Raw genomic sequence first — 23834 nt, 5'->3', positions numbered from 1 at the left:
GGACAAAGAACTGTCTGGTCTGAAGGGGACCGCTGAGAGGTATCGTTTGTTAAAGCAACAGTTAGACATGAAGACAGAAGAGTTAGATATCCTCCAGGCTAAACTCCCAACAGAGCTCCTTCCTAAGCAACAGGAGGAGCTGGAGAGGCTGCGCAGGACCATCGAGGAGTGTGAGGAGACCCTGCGCAGTAGTAAGGAGGTCCAGAAGAAGGCAGAGGAGAAGTACAAGGTGTTGGAGAACAAGATGAAGAATGCGGAGGCAGAGAGAGAGAAGGCACTGAAAGCTGCTCAACAGAAGCTAAACTCTGTTAAAACCAAGGCTGATGCGTTCAGTAAGAAACTCAAGGAGAGACAACAGGAGGCTGAGTCCCTGGTCCTAGAGTTGGAGGAGTTGAAGAGAGAGCAGTCTGGCAAGCACCACGGCAATGCGGACGCCCTCTCCCGGCGTGATGCCTTCTTCGCTGCCTTTACCCGACGAGGACGTCGGTCCCGAGGAGGGGGATGTGTGATGTCACGAGAGGCTGTGTCCTGGAGGGACGTTACATCCCCTGAGGTGGCTGCAAACCCAGACAGCTATGGCTCCATCTGCTGGTATGGTCGGGAACTCCACCCTCTATGGCCAATCTTCCCACGCAGCTGAAACAAATGAGGAGCTGATGAGCTGAAGGTTTGGGAAGGGAAGAGACACAGTCTCCAACCTGGGCTCTCTGGAGGACAAGAGTGCTGCACGTCCACTTCCATGAGGAATATAAGGATTTGGAGATACTTACCTTTGGGAAATACTCACCTTTGGATATATGCACCTGTGGAAATACGTGAGAGACATTTGGAAGGACTTTTTGCTGGGTTGGCCACTAGCTGCAACGTGGACTACAGTAAGGCTGGGGAAAAGTTATCTGAGCGAGTGAGAATTATGATTTTGGATGTGGAAGAGACATCCCTGAACTGTTAACCCTTAAAGAGCCACAAGAGAACAGAATTTTGTTATATTTTCGTTAATTTCCCAAGACCTATAATAAAATCCTTGTTTTGTTTGAACCTTGTCTCCTTGCACTACTTGAGCAATCCCGCTGAAAGCTGTGTAGCCTCTCGTGACGTCACAGTATATGTATGTGTATTGATGTGTTTGTAGTGTATATTGATGTGTATATTGATGTATATACTGATGTGTATATTGATGTGTGTAGTGTATATTGATGTGTATATTGATGTGTATTGATGTGTGTAGTGTATATTGATGTGTATTGATGTATGTAGTGTATATTGATGTATATTGATGTGTGTAGTGTATATTGATGTGTATTTTGATGTATGTAGTGCATATTGATGTGTATTGATGTGTGTAGTGTATATTGATGTGTATATTGATGTGTATTGGTGTGTGTAGTGTATATTTATGTGTATTGCTGTGTGTAGTGTATATTGATGTGTATATAGATGTGTGTAGTGCATATTGATGTGTATAGTGATGGGTTCATCTGTAAAATAAACCTTGGTCTCAGCATGACTCGCTGTCAAAATAAAGGTTAAATGAATCAAATAAATATATTTGTTCTTGTTTTTCCACAGCACCCCATAAACAACACAACACAAAAACACAAAAACAAAACGCCCACTACACAACACATTCTCCAAGGTGATCAACATATTGTTTCTACATTTCGTCAAACACTTCTGGTTTTCATTTAATTTGATAATATACCAAATCCAAACGGGATGTAGCTAGATAGTTCAGTCCTCCAGTTTGTTATTGAGGGTGAATATGAGGCTTTCCAATTGATGGCTATTTCTTGCCACAATTAGACCTAGATTACAACACTTTCTCTGATATTGATCAACAATGTTTACATTTCCCAACAGACATAATCATGGACATAAATGGATATAAATTGATTTCCTTGATTTCAACGTCACCCTAATCTGATAATTGGCAGATTAGAGTTGAGGCGGTTGAAGGGAGGGGAGGATTGTCCTCCGGCTGCATATAGCTCTATCTTACATAACCAGAGCATCACTAAGCTGCAGCCCGCTAAGCTGGCAAAGTGACTGAAGCTAAACAAACAGGGACGCTCATAAACATACACTGATTCAACGTCTGTATAGTGACCCTAAACGTCTTCGTTCTCACGGTTCACATTTGTTACTCACTCAGGTTCCCCTTTTTCTATCCCTTGCTGGTTTATCCCTCTAGATACTTTATTGTGATTGAAAGGCTAAATTAAATCTCAACTATAGGCCATAGCTATGTCAGTAGGCTAGATAGCAATGGGTTAGGTTAATATCTTGTATTTTATTTCTTGGTCATTAGTAGTTAAACTAGATTTTAGAGGAAGGACACTCTTTATCACCCTTTCAGCAATACAATGGCTGATTATGATCAACCAACCATTTGTGACTCACAAGGAGCTCAGAACAGTCAGAGCACTTTCAAGCCCAATGAGGTAGCCTACGCTGAATTCTACAGCCTCTGCCTTTCTCTCTCTAATTCCTCCTAACAGTGGGATAGGGGTGTATTACAATTACAAGACGAGATCAAACAATGCTCCTCAATCAATTGAGCTATGTTTGATCTTTCCGCCTGGACCAAAGGGGAACAGCAGAGCACGTTATTGTAGTCTGGTGTGTTGTTGATTCCCAACACCCAATGCTTGTTCAGAGAATAGAATAGGTTACAGACTGTAATTTCAGAAGGTGTGAGGTATCAGATTGCGCCCTGAGTTGACACACTGTGCCGTAAGGAGATCCTAGGGCTTCTTCTGATAGGCCTGTATCCTGACGCTCCCTGGGTGAATAACGATTAGAGATATTTAATTATTAAGGGCTCAGGTGTGACTCCTCTAGGCTAGTAGGGTTTTGAATGGCTCGGGTGGGTGCCGCCTTCAGAGTGGAATAGCAGGTCATTAGAACCTGACCTGGGGCTTGCGTTGTGCCCAGTCCTGGTGGTCAAACATCAGTACACCAACTGGAGAGTGCTACAAAAGCCACAATATACACTCTTAGAAAAAAGGGTTCCAAAAGGGTTCTTCAGCTGTCCCCATAGGAGAACCCTTTTTGGTTCCAGGTAGAACTCTTTTGAGTTCCATGTAGAACCCTCTGTGTAAAGGCTTCTACGTGGAACTCAAAAGGGTTCTGCCTGGAACCAAAAAGGGTTATTCAAAGGGTTTTCCTATGGGCACAGCCGAAGAACCCTTTTAGGTTCTAGCTAGCACCTTTTTTTCTAAGAGTGTACAGTAGGTACGGTGGCTCAACAAAGTAGTCTTTAGATACTGTAAGTGTGATGTTGTTTAAATATCTTTCTATATGAAACACACAACGTACACACACACACACACACACACACACACACACACACACACACACACACACACAGACAGACACACACACTAACCTTGACAAACTTTGAGGCCTTGTCAGAAGAACCTTGACCGTCATGTGACCTAAGCAGTAAAGTGTAAACCGGCCTGACCAGCCTCCTCATGATTCTGTTGATACAGGATGTGGACTGGGCTGTTGTGCACTGAGCAGTATCCTGGGGCATAGGAGAATGCCCCCCCACACACACACACACACACACACACACACACACACAAAACCAATTTCTAGAACCTAACACAAGAGGATAGCACTTCTTCCTAACATAACTGCCATTGAAAAATATATTTGGGTTAATAAACATCCTGGTTTGTGATTGGACTGGTTACTGTGTTTCCAAATGACTGCCATTTCTAGTTATTCTAAGTGCTTTGATTGTGCTGACATTTTCCTCCAGGGCAACGTACCACCAAGCTACCCCTACTGTAGGTACAGAGGGCACACAGGGAGGGACGCTGAATACCATTAAAAAGCAAGGTGCTGCAAGACATGGATATCATATTTTTGCACTGAGAACAAATCACATCATAGTAGTGTGTGTTGGCACACCTCAGCATCACTGCACGGGATGATGATGGACATATTCTTCCCTCTTATTTTTCATCTTCTGAATGGCACTAGAGGTTGTTGAGCGTCTTCAAACTGTCCCTTGTGTCTGATGAGTGACATCTCTCATGACCAGGACTATGTCCCAAATGGCAACCTATTCCCTACCTAGTACACTACTTTAGGCCAGAGCCCTATGGGGATGCAGCCTAGGGAACGCAGCGTAGGGGACACAAACACCTGGAACCAAAAATAGTTATTCGGCTGTCTCCATAGGAGAACCCTTTGAAGAACCCCTTTTGGTTCCAGGTAGAACCCTTTTGGGTTGCATGTGGAATACTCTCCACAGAGGGTTCTACATGGAACCCAAAATAGTTCTCCCTGGAACCAAAAAGGGTTCTACCTGGAACCAAAAAGGGTTCTCCTATGGGGACAGCCTCAGAACCCTTTTGGAACCCTTTTTTCTAAGAGTGTAGGTCAAATGATTTACAAAGTGTAAAAACTGAACCAGAGCATCATGGAACCTTTGTAGGATGAGATTCATTGTATTGGAAACATCCAGAAGGTTGTCACTGTTGTACTGGAAATATATATAATTTAATCTAGCAGGCCCCCTGGAATGGTGTTCTCCCTATTGGTTCAACAACATTTAACGCAGAGAGACATCTCACACAGACGCATATACACGGACAAACACATGGCACAACGTATTGTGACTGTCTGTCTCACAGTAAATACCACTAGTGTTTCCTTCACCCTCACCATGTCTTATGCCTCAGTGTTTTCACTGTACACAGAGTCATGAAAACATTCCACCTCCAAGAGCTGCCACACCCTCCACTTCTGAGTAGCCTAGTAGCCTAGCCTAGGTAGTTCAGTAGCAAAACCCTCTTGAGAAGAGGTTACTTAGTAGCCAGAGTAACCCCTGGGCTGCCCCTGTTTCCAGAGTAACCCCTGGGCTGCCTCCGTTTCAAGAGTAACCCCTGGGCTGCCCCCGTTTCCTAGCAGATCAAAGGGTCTTGCCAGGTTAAATATGGTAGGTGAAAAAAGGGAGAGAGAGAGAGAGAGAGAGAGAGAGAGAGAGAGAGAGAGAGAGAGAGAGAGAGAGAGAGAGAGAGAGAGAGAGAGAGAGAGATGGAGAGACAGAGCAAAGTGAAAGCGTGTAGATGAGAGCAGCTTAGCCTTGCACACACCTATACAAATAGATTTAGTTTGAATCGGAAGTTAATTGCCATTGGCTCCCCACAGTTACCGTGGGACACAGCATAGAGGTAAATCAATCTCACACAACCTTTATCTGCACACAACCTCCACAGGGGTTTGACCCTAAGTGCTAATTCCTAATTCTATGGACGCCTACACAGACACTGGCACAGCAATACCCACTTCTACCACCACCACCTCCAATGCCAACCTTGTTGAAGGTTCTGCGCATCAAGCCTCGCTGCTTGGCACAACACGTACATCTTCAGCCACACTCACACTCAAACAAAGTTGTACCTTTTCCCAGATGAATGGCTGTGGTTGATGTGTTAAATCATTGGAGTGATGATCATTCTTAATAACCATGTTGTAACCATGAAGTGTTATAATCATTTTATAGCAACTATTTTTATTTTATTTTTACCAATGTTATCATTCGATTATTTTGGCTAAACTAAAAATGGCAGTTGACTTGACACCTACAGAACTAATTAAGATATAATCGAGGGCATGATACAAATACAAAATCTCGACGCTAAAAGAGAGAGCAGTGAGCAGCCTTTCTCCCTCAGCTCCCTAGCTAGTATCCTAAATTCAAACAAGCACACCGCAGGATTACTCACTGACTCACAGGGGAGATCTCATTACACAATTCACAAATCAGCACTGTCCACCGATCCATTTACTACTAACTAGCCTCGACTGCAATGGGTATCATAAGTATTCATCCCCCTTGGAATTCTTCACATTTTATTGTTTTTAAAAGTGGGATTAACATTTATTTAATTGTCATTTTTTGTCAACGATCTACACTAAATATTCGGTGTGTAGAGTAGAAGAAAAATTATATTATATTTTTTAAGATTGTTGAAAAATTAACATGAATATATCTTGATTAGATAAGTATTCACCCCCCTGAGTCAATATATGTTAGAAACACCTTTGGCAGCGATTACAGCTGTGAGTCTACTTGGGTAAGTCTCTAAGAGCTTTACACACCTGGATTGGGCAATATTTTCCCATTATTATTTTCCAAATTCTTCAAGCTCTATCAAGGTGTTGGGGATCATGGCTAGACAGTAATTTCTAAGTCTTGTCATAGATTTTCAAGCAGATTTAAGTCAAAACTGTAACTTGGCCACTCAGGAACATTCACTGTCTTCTTGGTAAGCAACTCCAGTGTAGATTTGGCCTTGTGCTGTAGGTTATTGTCCTGCTGAAAGGTGAATTCCTCTCCAGTTTCTGGTGGAAAGCAGACTGAACCAGGCTTTCCTCTAGGATCTCGTTGGTTTTTATCCTGATAACTCCCCAGTCTTTGCCGATGTTAAACATACCCATACCATGATGCAGCCACCACCACCATGCTTGAAAATAAGGAGGCAGTCACTCAGTGATGTCTTATGTTGGATTTGGCTCAAACATAAGGCTTTGCATTTAGGCCAAAAAGTGTATTCCTTTGCTGTGTTTTTTTATTTGCAGTATTACTTTAGTGCCTTGTTGAAGGATGCATGTTTTGGAACATTTGTATTCTTCTTTTCACTCTGTCATTTAGATCATTATTGTGGAGTCACTACAATGTTGTTGATCCATCCTTAGTTTTAACCCCATCACAGACATTGAACTCTGTAGCTGTTTTAAAATCCCCAATGGCCTCATGGTAACATCCCTGAGCAGTTTCATTCCTGTCCTGCAGCTCAGTTCAGAAGGACGACTGTATCTTTGATGTGTCTGGGTGGTTTAATACATAATCCACAGCATAATTATTAACTTGACCATGCTTAAAGAGATATTCAATGTCTGATTTGTTATTGTTACCTATCTACCAATCACTGCTATTCTTTGAGGCTTTTGAAAAGCTCCCTGGTCTTTGTACTTGAATCTGTGCTAAATTCAATATTGGACTTTGGGACCTTACTGATGTTGTATGTATGGGGGACAGTGGGGGGGGGGACAACCTTGTTGAAGGTTCTACCCATCAAGCCTCGCTGCTTGGCACAACACGTGCATCTTCAGCCACACTCACACTCAAACAAAGTTGTCATTCAAAAATCATATCAAATGTTAAGCCACATTTTACTCCTGAACTAATTTAGGCTTGCCTAAACAAAAGAGGTGAATACTTTAAATTGTAGTTATTAAATTTTTATAAATTAGTACAAATGTGTATAACTTTTTTTTTCAGTTTGACATTGTCAAGCTTTTTGTGTAGACCCATGACAAAAAAAACCCACAATTAAATCTTTATAATGCAACAAAATGTGAAAAAACCCAAGGGGGGGGGGTGAATACTTATGATACCCACTGTATGTGTAGACTATTCAGCCTGTGGTGATAACTTTGTACCTTTAGGAAAAAGCCAAATGAGGCGTATATATCTGCGTCACGTCTCTGACAGCGGCTGCTGAGAAATTGCCACAGCACAGCAGCATGCTTTGAACGGAACAGAGGAAAGTGACAGTGCTTCAGGTATTCAAAGTATGGAATGTGAAATAGCAGGACAACAAGCAGGAACAGTCAAATATCTAAAAAGTTATCCCCAACTTCAGCCAGACATTCCCAATTGCTATGTTAGAGGAATTCTGTGTGTCCGGTGCTTATATTTGTACTGTTACACACTTTACACGCGTGTAACGGAAATGTGTTTACCCTGAGACACCCGCAGGGCGACGGGTCACAGCAAGGATCCCCATTGTCCAGCGCCCCTGGAGCAATTGGGGTTAAGTGCCTTGCTCAAGAGCACAGCGACAGATTTTTCACCTTATCGGCTCTGGTGTTCGAACCAGCGACCTTTCGGTTACTGGCCCAATGCTTAAACCTCGAGGCTACTCGCTGCCTCACATGTAGGATACTGTGTCCCAGGGCCAGCGTTATGGAAGGACCTTAGGGGGCCTGGCCCGCCCTACCGTACCTGCTTGCCTGTCCAAATCAAATATTTAAATATTGATAAATTATTTGACGTGCCGACAGAAAAACGCGTAAATCTCAGATATAGCATCCGAGAGAGCAAAACAGCTCCCCTCTGTCTCAGTATGTGTAGCCCATGTATCTGATGCTGTCTGGACCAAAAGCATCAGATACATTTACCTTTTAGTCATTTAGCAGACGCTCTTATCCAGAGCGACTTACAGGAGCAATTAGGGTTAAGTGCCTTGCCCAAGGGCACATCAACAGATTTTTCACCTAGTCAGCTCGGGATTAGAACCAGCGACCTTTCGGTTACTGGCACAACGCTCTTAACCACTAAGCTACCTGCCACCCCAGATACATTGGCTACACATAGCTTGGATGCTTTCTTCGGTGAGCTCATTTCAGCCATGTGAATTGAAGGGAAGTTGGCGGGTGGTGTTCGGATGCTGGAATAGGCCTCTCTCTCGTTTCCAGATTGGGACTTCCATTTTTGGGGAAAATCTAGGAAATCCTATATCCGATCTAAGGCGTATGGTCTTTTCTCAATAGAAATGGTGCAAACCAAGAGCAAGTCCTGTTGTAGAGTACCTCTTTGTTCGAATTCGAGCCAATATGACTGTGCACAGAGAAGAGGAAGAGCCACAACTCTACGAAAAAGTCTCCCTCCAGTAGGTGGCGTTTTTTTATTGTTTCGCCCACCAAGCAAGACGTTTTTGTATGGATGTCAATGAGTGTCAAATTTGGCCAACAAAAAAATGAATGGCTTATTTGCTAATAGAGGTTTATTTGATCCAATATACGTTTCGTAATGCTTACATTGTTAGGAGTGTACTGATATAAGTAGGACACGTGACATCCCGGCAACTTTGCGAAAAAAACACTTTATGGCATTAGGCTAGTAGCATAGCATTTCTCTCCATTGAATACAGGCGGTTGATGTCAGCAACCCTCCTTGTATATTCAAAAAAAGATTACAATAATGACATGTATCCACCAATCTAAAGAAAGGATGGGCAGGAGCTAGACAGCCCGCCGTGACGCTTTGTGGACAACGACTCCCATTGTTAGGGCGGAGAGACATGTATATTGTCAGTATATCCATAATCTTTGCTGTGCAGCTAGCTTCGCTAATGTTGCTAGCTAGAAACTGTAGAAAGGTATTTGGCTACAACTAACTAACTAGCTAGCTAGCAAGATGTTGAAGAGAGAACTTAATTCACCATCACCACGCTGTAACTAACATTACCCCATACTCCCGATGCCAGGTAGCCAAATGTTGAGCTTTTTTAGCTTGCTAAACGGTTCGCGTCGTCGCTAGCATAACAGGTTAGCTAGATAACTTTAATTCCTAACCTTGCTTGACATGGCCACAGCTAGCTAAACGGTTAGCGTCGTTGCTAGCATAACACGCTAGCTAGCGTGATTCCTAACCGTACTTGCCTTGGCTAGCTAGCAGGCTAACCAAACACACCAGATGACAGGTTTGAAAATATGTAGCTAGCTAGCTATCAATCCCTGCTAGCTCACGTTAGTTAGCTAGCTGGTTTCAACTCTGATTTGCAAGGGAACGTTAGCTATCATTCGAAGGCTGACTTTTCTCATAAACGTTTGTGTAGTGCAAAAATGAAGGATCCAACTATGTTGGTAATTCATGTCATGTCTGGCTACTGCAGTAGGCTACTGCTTGTCCATGTGCTAGCTAAAAGCAACAAACCCAGACGAGCTAAACGTGAACTCATCCAGCAGAGATCAGCTTCTCATTAGCTAGCTAACTTTAGCTATATTATAGCAATAAAGCATGTTTACCTTAATGTTTTTGAAATAACATTATATACACTACATTACCAAAAGTATGTGGACACCTGCTAGTCGAACATCTCATTCCAAAATCATGTGTATTAATATGGAGTTGGTCCCCCCTTTGCTGCAATAACAGCCTCCACTCTTCTGGGAAGGCTTTCTACTAGATGATGCATCATTGCTGCAGGGGCTTGCTTCCATTCAGCCACAAGAGCATTAGTGAGGTCGGGCACTGATGTTGGGCGATTAGGCCTGGCACACAGTTGGCGTTCCAATTCATCCCAAAAGTGTTCGATGGGGTTCTTCCACACCGATCTCGACAAACCATTCGAGGTTTGTCATGCTGAAACAGGAAAGGGGATTCCCCAAACGGTTGCCACAAAGTTGGAAGCACAGAATCGTTTAGAATGGCATTGTATGCTGTAACGTTAAGATTTCCCTTAACTGGAACTAAGGAGCCTAATCCATGAAAAACAGCACCAGACCATTATTCCTCCTTCTCCAAACTTTACAGTTGGCACTTTGCATTGGGGCAGGTAGCGTTCTCCTGGCCTCCACCAAACCCAGATTAGTCCGTCGGACTACCATACGGGGAAGCGTGATTCATCATTCCAGAGAACGCGTTTCTACTTCTCCAGAGTCCAATGGCGGCGAGCTTTACACCACTCCAGCCGACGCTTGGCATTGCGCATGGTGATCTTAGGCTTGTGTGCGGCTGCTCGGCCATGGAAACCCAATTCATGAAGCTTCCGACTAACAGTTATTTTGCTGACGTTGCTTCCAGAGGCAGTTTGGAACTCAGTAGTGAGTGTTGCAACCGAGGACAGATGATTTGTACGCGCTTCAGCACTTGGCGGTCCCGTTCTGTGAGCTTGTGTGGCCTACCACTTCGTGGCTGAGCCGTTGTTGCTCCTAGACGTTTCCACTTCACAATAACAGCACTTACAGTAGACCGGGACAGCTCTAGCAGGGCAGAAATTTGACGAACTGACTTGGAGGAAATGATTCACTCTTAAAAAAAAAAAACATTCACTGAGTAGGAGGGTCCTCCCCTTCCTCCTCTGAGGAGCCTCCACTGGTCAGTAACCTCCAGTAGCCGCTAGATGCGGTTGTAATGAACAGAGCAGTTTCAGTTTTCTTCCTAAAATGTGGCTCTATCTTTTGAATGGTTGAAGCTACAAAATATTATGACCCCATCACTGAAAAATAAGACTATCAGGAACACTTACAAACCTACTGTTTCCCTCTACTATGCCCACAAGCCGTTAGAACCGAGTGGACAAGACCAGGCACTAAATCAGATTGGACAAGACCAGGCACTAATTCAGACTGGACAAGACCAGGCACTAATTCAGACTGGACAAGACCAGGCACTAAATCAGACTGGACAAGACCAGGCACTAAATCAGATTGGACAAGACCAGGCACTAATTCAGACTGGACAAGACCAGGCACTAATTCAGACTGGACAAGACCAGGCACTAAATCAGACTGGACAAGACCAGGCACTAATTCAGACTGGACAAGACCAGGAACTAAATCAGATTGGACAAGACCAGGCACTAAATCAGATTGGACAAGACCAGGCACTAATTCAGACTGGACAAGACCAGGAACTAAATCAGATTGGACAAGACCAGGCACTAAATCAGATTGGACAAGACCAGGCACTAATTCAGACTGGACAAGACCAGGCACTAAATCAGATTGGACAAGACCAGGCACTAATTCAGACTGGACAAGACCAGGCACTAAATCAGACTGGACAAGACCAGGAACTAATTCAGACTGGACAAGACCAGGCACTAAATCAGATTGGACAAGACCAGGCACTAAATCAGATTGGACAAGACCAGGCACTAATTCAGACTGGACAAGACCAGGCACTAAATCAGATTGGACAAGACCAGGCACTAATTCAGACTGGACAAGACCAGGCACTAAATCAGATTGGACAAGACCAGGCACTAAATCAGACTGGACAAGACCAGGAACTAAATCAGACTGGACAAGACCAGGCACTAATTCAGACTGGACAAGACCAGGAACTAATTCAGACTGGACAAGACCAGGCACTAAATCAGACTGGAAGATCATACAACAATAGTGGTACTGATGACAGCAGTATTACCTGATGATCTTCTGAATTTCCCAACACCTTTCTGATGCATTTCAGTCACTAAAAACCATACTGTCTTCAGATTTAAATACTGTCAAAAGTACTGTCAGACTGATTTGAAATAGACTGTCATAGGCCAAATTAAAAAAGTAAACATTGGCCAATGATTACATAACTTTTTTTCTACTTTTTTTTTTTACATGATGGGGTCATGAATTGGCCTAGCTGATTATTGAGTTGCAGTTGTGTGAAGATAATAATTTGAGTATAATTTCAAATGTTGAGACAAGAAGATGGGGAGGGGTGTGTGGCGAAGATATAGGCTCATCTCTCCACAATGCAAGCGCTCAGCCTTCTCCAACCAATTCTTACACATTCATTGTGTTAATTGTTTGCCCCTTTGATAGTTTATTTGTATAAATTCCCCATTACGTACGTCACCAGTAGTAAATGTACTGTTAATTCCCATCATCTGGTTACATTAATTTATGTTAATGCATGTATTAATTACAGTCATCTACAGTTATCATTCTCGGAGTGGAGACGTTATTTGCAGAGTTCACAACCTGCTACACGTGTGAGAAACAAGTTTTGGTTTATTTCATAACCATCTGTGAGTTTTGTCAATATTTTGTATAATATTTTGTTTGGAGTGTTCCATGTGAGCAATGGGCATGTGTCTGGTTTTTCTTTCTGTTAATGTTGAGGGAGCACGCGAACCTGAGCATGCATAGAATTAGGCCTACCTGGCCTGCTGCACGCAAATGTAGGGAGTGGCCATCTGATTGTCTTAACTCACCATTTCCACCACTAATAAGCTGAGCTTCCCAGTAATCTTTTCTTCACCTCACACAGTAAGACAACGAAGTATATATATTTTTCACATCCATTGCAAATGATCAGCTTCGGGGCCTGACCAAGTTGATTGATATGATACAATGTTGCACTTCACTAGCGATAGTTCAAGTCAAGATAGATAGAAACGGAGGCAGACAGGCGGAGTAGAGAGATGAATGCGATTGAAAGGAGCTAGATTTTCATCCTGATATTTTATACTGTTTCTATTTGTCGCCTTTATGTATTTTTGCTTAGTTTACAATGTAAGTTATAGGCCAACTGCTGCATTGGCCTATATGTAGGCTATTTCTGAGTTCCATGCATGCGCTCATTTATTTAGCCCCCTGTGGATCATGGTGTATCAATTTTGTCCATATGCGCTTATGGATTATGGTGTATCAATGTGTCCATATGGCGGGTGCTCTTGCCTTAGTTGAATTTTTACTTTGACATTTTTAAAATAATTTTAATTCAGATTTGTATGATTAACCAAGTCACAATGATTTTGAGAAACGAAAATGCGCATATAATAATCATAACTGGCACGCAGCTCTGTAGAAATTGTAGGAAAATTGTAAGCTTCCCCAAACGTGAAACTCAGGCACAGCCTAAGAAGTGGTTTGTTGAAAATCAGATGACTGGTTGCGTTCATTCCATATTAAAAGGCAATACATTTTTACAGTTAAATTATATGTCTTCAATATAAAACCCCTTTAAAAATAATGGAGGTCCCGTGAAAAAACGTGGCCCCATAGGAAATCAAATGCCCGTCCAACTGATTCGTTCTGGCACCGGCCCTGCGGTGTCCTATGTAATAAAATAAAACACTCATAGACTTACACCTGAGCATAATCAGAATATGGTGCAGAGAACAAAGTGATTCATTTTAATTATCATTATATTATATTTTCTTAACTTACTGTAAATTATGAAGTTTTGTGCTAAAGTTTGTATTTTTTAAAGTATTAAACGTATTTCTTAATGTAGGCTATTTACGCTTTGAAGTTTGCTGATGAAACTAACCAGATCGCCCACCCACCTGGTTTCATCCCTGGAAAACAGTGTCAGTGTTACTGAGTGGACTATCCTGGCTAAATAAATAAAATCACGCTACGCTATGTAATGTAGCCTACTCACCCCACTTGCATTCGGCGAAGTCCAGTCAATTCCTTTAATTCCTTATGCGATCCAGAGGAGCTTGACTCCAATGCGACGGCGCTCCAACTGAAACTTTGTTAATATCGGTTGTTGTGTAATGGGATAATTGGCTAGAACACAGAACGAGGACACACACCCATGGACCTCAGTAATGAACTCAACACTAAAGAGCTTTCAGCATCTCCGGTCCTGAGGACGAGAGAAGAGGGTGGAGTTGACGAGAGAGGAGGGTGTTTTCGGTGTTGACATCACTCCCTCCCACTAGATCTAGGAACTCTGCCCAGCTCCGAAATAATACTCTCCTGCTCCTTTAGATACAGTACACTCTATGCTCCTGTAAATAGCTGTGGATAAGAGCGTCTGCTAAATGAAGTAAATGTAAATGTATGCACTTTGAGTTCAAATCCAAGCAACATATTTCAATTTTTCATTCATTTCATCTACCCAGTTGATCTATGTGTTTATAATGTGATGCCACTCCCTTAAGACTATCGTTTTGATGTCACACGATCTATCCATCTGTCTAGACCAACAGTTACATTGCATTTAGCTCAGCTGTTATGTCAGGTTTGTCTCATAGACTAGACATAACATAGTAAACAAAAATCCGGGACACTCAAATTAATTTGACATGTTACGTCTGCCATAAGACAGAAGGTTACTGTGGTCCTGTATGTTTACTGTGTAAGGTTACTGTGGTCCTGTATGGCTCAGTTGGTAAAGTGTGGCACTTGCACTGCCAGGGTTGTGGGTTAGATTCCCGGGGCAATCCATATTAAAGCGTCTGCTAAATGGCATATATTATATTACTTAAGGAAGATGGTTGGTTGGGGTACGTGTATTACCCAAACGCCTAGGAACCCAAAGGTTGCATGTTTGAATCTCATCACGGACAACTTTAGCTAATTAGCAACTTTGCAACTACTTTGCTACTTTTTAGCTACTTTGCAACTACTTAGCATGTTAGCTAACCCTTCCCCTAACCCTAACCTAACTCCTAACCTTAAACCGCCTAACTCTAACCCCTAGCCTAGCTAACGTTAGCCACCTAGCAAACTAGCTAACATTAGCATCAAAAAATTGGAATTCGTAACATATCATACATATTGCAAATTCGTAACATTGTATGAATTGCAATTCATAACATATCATACGAAATGGATGATGGACATCCACAAATTAATACATACTATACCAAACGTAACATATCATAGTAATTTGAGTGTCCCAGATTTTTGTTTACTATGTCATGTCTAACCCTGAGTCCTGGGCTCAGTTTCCCAAAAACATCATCGTTAGAACCTTCGTAGGAGCATTGTTAAATCTCTGAACTGTTTCCCAAAACCATTGTAAGTAAAGTTGCACTTGAAAACGCTCGTTATTTACAGACTGCCTCAGACCACTTGTAGAACAGCTAAGTGTTTTTTGCCCTTCCGCATCACTTTATACACAGAAGATCTCCTCTAAACATATAATCAAGCTGTTTATCTGTCTCTGTGTGACCGCCAATAATCATATTGAAATATATGTCATGTTCAGCCAGTTGAGTTCTATTTGTAGGCTACACTGTCTGTAATTTTTGCCTCAATATACTGTATTTCATGATGTGTAACATGTGCACAATGAAGTAGCATTATTGTTATTATTATTGGGTAAGCATTTCCTTTCCAAGAAATGTAAAGAAAGTTGGAAGTTCATTTAATGCATTTCTATACAATTTAAAAACACTCAAATGCTATTTGGAGAACAGCAAAAACAAGCAAAAATTACCCCACCCACCATCACATTGGTTGCTGTAGCTTCATTCACCTCAGTTGATCTACGTACAAACACATAGACTATTAGCTATACAATTAGCCACTACACATTAACTCAGCACCGGGATTAAAAACTATAATTTAATACGTACAGAGGGATTTGTTAGTGTAGTGGGCAGTAATATTTGATATGTGTATATACAGTATATTATATATACATAATTTTACATTTACATTTTAGTCATTTAGCAGACGCTCTTATCCAGAGCGACTTACAGAAGCAATTAGGGTTAAGTGCCTTGCTCAAGGGCACATCGACAGATTTTTCACCTAGTCGGCTCGGGGATTAGAACCAGCAACCTTTCGCATGCGATTCGTAATAAAACTAAGCAATTCGCCTATTAAAATGTTTATGTTTATCTGAGTCCCTAAAGATAAATAGTAATATGCAAGAGACTATGGTTGAGTTACAGTAGTAGGCTATGAAGAAATGTCTGAGAATGGAATTCTAAATACAAGTGTTTTTAATAACTTTGTAAAATGAATGGATTCACATACAAGGTATAAAGCTTAAGTTACAAAGCATTAACAAGCATTACGAGGAATTATTCTAAGCATGGTCAGAGAGAGAGAGAGAGAGAGAGAGAGAGAGAGAGAGACAAAGAAACCATGGCTTGTACCATGGCCCATAGCTCATGAGAGAGGGAGAGAGAAAGAAAGAAAGAAAGAAAGAAAGAAAGAAAGAAAGAAAAAAAAAAAAAAGAAAGAAAGAAAGAAAGAAAGAAAGAAAGAAAGAAAGAAAGAAAGAAAGAAAAAGAAAGAAAGAAAGAAAGAAAGAAAGAAAAAAAGAAAGAAAGAGTATCTAACCACAACAGGTCAGGAACATTAGAGAAAGAACAATGAATCGAATACCCTTTTATAAGCATCTGAGTTGTTTGGATTCAAAATCTGAGTTGTTGACCAATAGTATTACTGTGAAGTTAACCTCCAATCAGATATCAGACCTACAGGATGTAACCTCTGCTTCTCAGAGGTGAGACAATGGGGGTTGGTGAGATCAACACAGAGAATGCTGAATTCCTAAGACAACACAGAGGACATTGTTGAATACAGTTGATGAGAAGAGTCAATTCGGGGGCTGGTCTGCCCTACATTAGCAGAAAAAGTATTTTATGAACAAAAGGTAAACAAATACATTTGCTTTACACATTTTGCCATGGGGTGGGGAGACATGTTTACAGTTTTAAAAGCCAATTTCCTGCAATTCCACACATTTTTGCAATGACTTATGCCATGTTAATATGATATCTGAGTGAGAGTGACTAACCAAATCAATGGGTGCTCTGCGTGCCTGGTCAGTCATTTGGCCAGGTTACTACAAGTTTAGATAGCTGGCTAGACTCATTTACCAATCTTAAACATTTTAACTGACATGGGCTATTTGAGTGACTGTCAGTGAGTGACATATAACAAGAGGAAAACTTCTGATGCACAACCAAGTTTCGAAATTGCACCTTGTGTATTCTACTATTCTAACTCTCAACAGTAAGTTGAGACCCCGACTGAGTTCCTTTTTATAATATGCCATTTAGCAGACGGTTTTATCCAAAGCGACTTACAGTCATGCGTGCATACATTTTTGTGTATGGGTGGTCCCGGGGTTCGAACCCACTACCTTGGCGTTACAAGCGCCGTGCTCTACCAGCTGAGCTACAGAGGACCACAAATGTGTATGTAATATATTAACATTTGTATGTAATATATGAAAATGTAAATGTAATATATTAACATTTAAATGTAATATCTGAAAATGTAAATGTAATATATTAACATTTAAAATGTTAATATATATTACAAATGTTAATATATTACATACACATTTTTCTATTAGAGTGTCCTCATATGTAACTACAGCCATGAGACTACCAGTCTACATTTGCAGACTATATATTTTATTTGATGTGAATATCTTTACCATAACACCATGCACTACTGACTGAACAAAATTAACATTGCGTGGGAAGGGTTTTGCAGCCACTGCACGGTTAGGATGTTGGATGTTTTTTAGCAAATTGATTTTTAACCCTGAAGAACTGTGCATAGCAGACATTGTTGAGATGGGAGATGTGGTGTTGTTGTCAAAGTCTTTCTTCAGCCTTATCATAATTCTATAGCCCAGCCTAGACTACATAGGAAGACTGAACTGAACATAGCTAAGGATGGTCTGAGAACGTGAGCCACACCACATTATAGTTGTTTATCTGATCTGAGGTCAGCAGTCCCCCTATAGACCCAACATATATACTTCTGACTGCTGCTACCTCCTCACTGGCCCTGGACCTTATAAAGGATGTATAGAAAACATGCATGAGAACCATCAGATCAACCACGGTTAGCCTACATGAACAGCATCAACATCCAGTATGACCTATTTGTCAGCTGTGTATTAGTAAAAATACACTTAATCCAGGTCTAGTATTTAGTATTTATTAGGATTCCCATTAGCTGTTGGTAAGCAGCAGCTACTCTTCCTGGGGTCCAAACAAAACATGAAACATGACATAATACAGAACATTAATAGACAGAACTACATTGATTTAAAATAACTAAAAAAGGTAATGTACTGACACAACACTGAAGGAAACAGAAATGTGCAATATATTACATTTACATTTTCAGATATTACATTTAAAATGTCATATATTACATTTACATTTTCAGATATTACATTTAAATGTTAATATATTTCATTTACATTTTCAGATATTACATTTTAAATGTTAATATATTACATTTACATTTTCAGATATTACATTTAAATGTTAATATATTACATTTACATTTTCATATATTACATACAAATGTTAATATATTACATACACATTTTCATATATTACATTTACATTTTCATATATTCATTCATTCAATCAATCAATCAAATGTATTTATAAAGCCCTTTTTACATCAACAGATGTCACAAAGTGCTATACAGAAACCCAGCCTAAAACCCCAAACAGCAAGCAATGCAGATGTAGAAGCACGGTGGCTAGGAAAAACTCCCTAGAAAGGCAGAAACCTAGGAAGAAACCCAGAGAGGAACCAGGCTCTGAGGGGTGGCCAGTCCCCTTCTGGCTGTACCGGGTGGAGATTATAACAATACATGGCCATTAAAGTCAGATTTTTCTCCAAGTTCAAATGTTCATAGATGACCAGCAGGGTCAAATAATAATCACAGTGGTTGTAGAGGTTGCAACAGGTCAGTACATCAGGAGTAAATGTCACTTGGCTTTTCATAGCCGGGCATTTAGAGGTTGAAATAGCAGGTGCGGTAGAGAGAGAGAGTTGAAAACAGCAGGTCTTGGACAAGGTAGCACGTCCGGTGAACAGGTCAGGGTTCCATAGCCGCAGGCAGAAGAGTTGAAACTGGAGCAGCAGCATGACCAGGTGGACTGGGGACAGCAAGGAGTCATCAGGCCAGGTGGTCCTGAGGCATGGTCCTATATGACATTTACATTTTCATTTATTACATTTAAATCCTAGCATCTATCAGTTACACGGATACATACATACAGTATCAGTATAGGCCTTCAATTTATTTATGTCAGATAGGGGAGAGGTGTTGTGAGGTGAGTTGTCTTTTCTTTTCTTTGTTTTTTAAAGCTAATTTAGCTTTTTGCTTGAGTAGTTTGAGATGGAAGGGAGTTCCATGTGACAAGCGAGCACGGTTCTATACAGTATAAAACTGTGCATTGCCTTGAATTCGTTAGAGATTTGGGAACTGTGAAGAGACCCCAGGTGGCATGTCTGGTGGGGGTAAGTATGTGTGTAAGAGCTATTTTGCGTACAGTGACTATGCCATGTTTGTTATGAGGTCTGCCTGTATTTCTACTGCTTTACCATCGCAGGTCAAGTTGTTTGTCCTCTCTACTCAAACACACAGGATTTACTGGTGTTCTAAGTCAAACATTGTAAAAACACATTATGACTGATCGCAGCTGTGAAGGTGTACCATGCCTTCACACACTGGGTTTATTGTACTTCAGTTCTGTTTCTCCCAGTCTCTGGTTAGTGGTTCCTTCCATTGAGGGCAATTAGAATGGTTGAATCTCCTGGAGATAATGTAACGTGACTTGCTTAGGGACGTGTTGCTTTGTTTTTGGGAAAAAACTAGGTAACACTTAAAAGCATTTTTATTTTATTTAACCTTTATTTTGACAGGGAGTCATGCTGAGACCAAGGTCTCTTTTTACAGATGAGTCCATCAATACACATCAATATACACAATACACTACCGGTCAAAAGTTTTAGAACACCTACTCATTCAAGGGTTTTTATTTATTTTTACTATTTTCTACATTGTAGAATAATAGTGAAGACATCAAAACTATGAAATAACACATATGGAATCATGTAGTAACCAAAACAGTGTTAAACAAATCAAAATATATTTTATATTTGAGATTCTTCAAAGTAGCCAACCTTTGCCTTGATGACAGCTTTGCACATTCTTGGCATTCTCTCAACCAGCTTCACCTGGAATGCTTTTCCAACAGTCTTGAAGGACTTCCCACATATGCTGAGCACTTGTTGGCTGCTTTTCCTTCACTCTGCCGTCCGACTCATCCCAAACCATCTCAATTTGGTTGAGGTCGGGGGATTGTGGAGGCCAGGTCATCTGATGCAGCACTCCATCACTCTCCTTCTTGGTAAAATAGCCCTTACACAGCCTGGAGGTGTGTTGGGTCATTGTCCTGTTTAAAAACAAATGATAGTCCCACTAAGCCCAAACCAGATGGGATGGAGTATCGCTGCAGAATGCTGTCGTAGCCATGCTGGTTAAGTGTGCCTTGAATTCTAAATAAATCACAGACAGTGTCACTAGCAAAGCACCCCCACACATAACACCTCCCCCTCCATGCTTTACGGTGGGAACTACACATGCAGAGATCATCTGTTCATCCACAACGCGTCTCATAAAGACACAGGGGTTTTTACCAAAAATCTCCAATTTGGACTCCAAGCCAAAGGACACATTTCCACCGGTCTAATGTCCATTGCTCGTGTTTCTTGTCCCAAGCAAGTCTCTTCTTCTTATTGGTGTCCTTTAGTAGTGGTTTCTTTGCAGCAATTCGACCATGAAGGCCTGATTCACACAGTCTCCTCTGAACAGTTGATGTTGAGATGTGTCTGTTACTTGAACTCTGTGAAGCATTTATTTGGGCTGCAATTTCTGAGGCTGGTAACTCTAATGAACTTATCCTTTGCAGCAGAGGTAACTCTGGTTCTTCCATTCCTTTGGCGGTCCTCATGAGAGCCAGTTTCATCATAGCGCTTGATGGTTTTTGCAACTGCACTTGAAGAATCTTTCAAAGTTCTTGACATTTTCCGTATTGACTGACCTTCATGTCTTAAAGTAATGATGGACTGTCGTTTCTCTTTGCTTATTTGAGCTGTTCTTGACATAATATGGACTTGGTATTTTACCAAATAGGGCTATCTTCTGTATACCCCCCCTACCTTGTCACAACACAACTGATTGACTCAAACGCATCAAGAAGGAAAGAAATTCTACAAAGTAACTTTTAAGAAGGTACACCTGTTAATTTAAATGCAGTCCAGGTGACTACCTCATGAAGCTGGTTGAGAGAATGCCAAGAGTGTGCAAAGCTCTCATCAAGGCAAAGGGTGGCTATTTGAAGAATCTCAAATATAAAATATATTTTGATTTGTTTAACACTTTTTTGGTTACTACATGATTCCATATGTGTTATTTCATAGTTTTGATGTCTTCACTATTATTCTACAATGTAGAAAATAGTAAAAATATTGAAAAACCCATGAATAAGTAGGTGTTCTAAAACTTTTGACCGGTAGTGTACACATCAACACATCAATATGTACATCAATATTCACATTAAAACCATTTATAAATATCTAATTATTTGTAAACATTTATAAACATTAAGTAAAGGGAAAAGGGGATATCTTGTCAGTCGTACAACTGAATGTTATTCAACCCAAATGTGTCTTCCGCTTTTAACCTAACCCCTCTGAAACATTATAGGCAAACCAGGACCAGAATTATAAGCAAACCAGGACCAGAATTATAAGCAAACCAGGACCAGCTCATCTTCAAGTGTTGAGAATGGATGATCCAGGAAATTGCTAACCTTGAAAAATATTTGATCATTCAACAAATATATTCTTAGAGGGGGTGGTTTCTCCTCCAAAGCAGAGAGGCCACATAAGTGCTCTCCAATTAGTCCTAGCGGTGCATCTCTCCCCCTCCTATACATGTCCCTGGCCTGGCCTCCACCTATAAGCTACATGCAGTCAGGTATCTGAGATTTGGGGATGTCATTTTAGGCGAAAATTGAAAAAAAGGGTCCGATCCTTAAGAGGTTAAAATACAGATGTAGAATGTTAATTTGAGCCAGTTTGCTACAGCAGGAAAATAATCCTGCAGCAACAGGAAATGTGAATTATCTAGTGGTGCTGTATAATTGGTGCTTGACCCTATATGAAGGCAGAATATTATAATGGAAGATGGATTTCCACCCAGTTCCACCCATAACTTAAACTGTACCTTTCTTCTTTTTTTTGTACCCCCCTTTCCTCCCCAATTTCGTGATATCCAGTTGCGATCTTGTCTCATCGCTGCAACTCCCCAACGGGCTCAGGAGAGGTGAAGGTCGAGTCATGCGTTCTCCGAAACATGACACGACAAACCGCGCTTCTTAACACCTGCCTGCTTAACCCAGAAGCCAGCCGCACCAATGTGTAGGAGGAAACACTGTTCAACTGACGACCGAAGTCAGCCTTCAGGCACCTGGCCCGCCACAAGGAGTCGCTAGAGCGCAATGAGCCAAGTAAAGCCCCTAACCCGGACGATGCTGGGCCAATTGTGTGCCGCCCTATGGGACTCCCGGTCACGGCCGGTTGTGACACAGACTGGGAACGAACCCGGGTCTTTAGTGACACCTCAAGCACTGCGATGCAGTGCCTTAGACCACTGTACCTTTCAAAGAAAGCTATGAAAAAAATTATATCTCTGGGAGTGAGAAACAAAAATTCACAGCAGTTCACGTATCCCTTATGAGACAGTAAATTCTGAGAACTGGCAGTTTCCTTGTAATATTGGTGTTTGAGCAAGATAAACCAGGTTTTCCCTCATCCCTGACACTTTCCCGGGATACTGTCACTACTTACCGAGAGACAGACAGTTTTTCTATCTGGAATGCAGAAAAGGGAATATGAAGAGGCATGATTTGCATACACAGAGGTATTATAAGGTGATCATGTGTAAATTACTTTGGATTAAAATCCTATATTTTACAAAACTGTTATGGTGGTGATATGTTCTAATTAAATAATAATAATAATAATAATTTGTATAATATAACATCTGGTGCCAAATTACACACACACCCACACACACAATTATGGCTTGGCAGCATGATTGCCCTGTACAGAAGGTACGCTGCCAACCCAGCAAACCGGGAACATTCCCAGGACATTAGCTAACATTCCCATTAAGTTCTAGTTAGGGTTTTATCTAACATTAGGAAGATAACATCCCCAAAACATTCAAATCATGTTTTTGATAACATGATACAAAAATAAAATGAAATATTACAATTACATTTACATCATTTAGCAGATCATTGGAATGTTCTCCTAACATTCACTAAAATGTTGTGAACAACATCTGTAACAACCACCACAGACTATTATTAGGTATCCAGGTAATGTAATAATACATTGTTTTCTGGGAACCTTTTTGCAACATCAGGCGACTGTTTTATACAAACATTGTATAGTCATCAGCACAACTGGACAGTTTTTGTGTTATTATAACTTTTGGGGCAACCTAATGAATGTTCTGGGAACGTTCACAGAACCAATTTTGGTTTGCTGGGTAGGTAAACACAGTTCACTTCAGTCGACTGGGTCCCTGAGGTGGTTGTACTGACAGCAACACACACAAACACACACGCACACACAAGCTCTCATTCCCGTCTCTCCTGCTGGAGGAATGCTATGCAATGTGCATCACCTCTGATCCCTCTAATCCCTGTGAGATTGAGCTATCTGTGCCTCTGCATCAGAAGCATGCCAGGGCCAGGCCACTCCAG

The 23834-nt window shown here is 41.1% G+C and overlaps 1 protein-coding gene across 1 annotated transcript in view; it reads right to left on the bottom strand.

The window, feature by feature from the left end:
• Positions 1-14085, bottom strand: part of prlra (prolactin receptor a) — a 39417-nt gene extending 25332 nt beyond the window's left edge. Inside the window, exon 1 of the mRNA XM_041885378.2 lies at positions 13922-14085. The gene's annotated coding sequence lies outside the window, so the exon portion shown is untranslated. The remainder of the gene's footprint in view (positions 1-13921) is intronic.
• Positions 14086-23834: the final 9749 nt, after the last annotated feature.

Source organism: Coregonus clupeaformis, chromosome 9, assembly GCF_020615455.1.
Source record: "Coregonus clupeaformis isolate EN_2021a chromosome 9, ASM2061545v1, whole genome shotgun sequence".
Taxonomy (NCBI): Eukaryota; Metazoa; Chordata; class Actinopteri; order Salmoniformes; family Salmonidae; genus Coregonus; species Coregonus clupeaformis.
Note: the sequence above shows the minus strand (reverse complement) of the source record. Positions and strands in the feature narration are given on the sequence as shown.